This window comes from Hippocampus comes, unplaced genomic scaffold (genome assembly GCF_001891065.2).
Source record: "Hippocampus comes isolate QL1 unplaced genomic scaffold, H_comes_QL1_v1.1 C16657742, whole genome shotgun sequence".
In the NCBI taxonomy this organism is placed as follows: Eukaryota; Metazoa; Chordata; class Actinopteri; order Syngnathiformes; family Syngnathidae; genus Hippocampus; species Hippocampus comes.
The window spans coordinates 1-653 of record NW_017835953.1 but is presented as its reverse complement, the minus strand read 5'-3'; the positions used below and the strand labels follow the sequence as shown (position 1 = coordinate 653).

Genomic DNA, 653 nt, shown 5'->3' with positions numbered 1-653 from the left:
TTCACTCCCAAAGACATATTTGTCTTTTCAGACTTCACACATTCAATCCCTGAAAGTCAATTAAAAAAAAAAAATTATACGGGTCTGAAAATGGCTGGTACTGAATGAGATAAGCAAGCCGATGTATCATTCAGAATTTTAGTTTGATCAGCATTTCGTAAAAATCCACCGCAAACCAGAAAAGCTCACATGAAGAAATGTTCATTTTATTGATATAGCAGCACTTACTCATTCCACATTGTGTTCCCTTTCTTAGTTTGCCAGTTTACGTGACTATTTCGTCATGTGTGGATACGTGTCATGAGACAAAAGTTGACAAAAAAAGAATCCGGTGTCTTTTAGTCATTCAGTTCTTTCTTGTTTGGGAGGAACTTGAAGTGTCTGATGTCAATGTCATGGGGCTTTCTATAATATTGGCAAAAAATATACATACATACGTATTAGATGTGATGTCAATATATCGGTTTTAAAGCTGAAGAAGTAAGTCACTTGAATGTATTGCTGTGCCTCTTTGACAGGTATGCCTTCAGTGTGATGGCCAACATCATCGTGTACACGGTGGCCTTTCTGCTCTTTCACTTCCTGGCCCAAGAGGACTTCACCGACAACCTGGGCAAGGAAGACATTCCTCTGTTTAGGGTAAGATTGGAGTG

At 38.7% G+C, this 653-nt stretch overlaps 1 long non-coding RNA gene across 1 annotated transcript; it reads right to left on the bottom strand.

The window, feature by feature from the left end:
* Positions 1–185: 185 nt before the first annotated feature.
* On the bottom strand, positions 186–645 carry LOC109508841 (uncharacterized). Its single transcript, XR_002166794.1, has 2 exons — positions 490–645; positions 186–405 (listed from the first exon to the last, which is right to left on the bottom strand). It is a non-coding gene; the product is annotated as an uncharacterized LOC109508841 (long non-coding RNA).
* Positions 646–653: the final 8 nt, after the last annotated feature.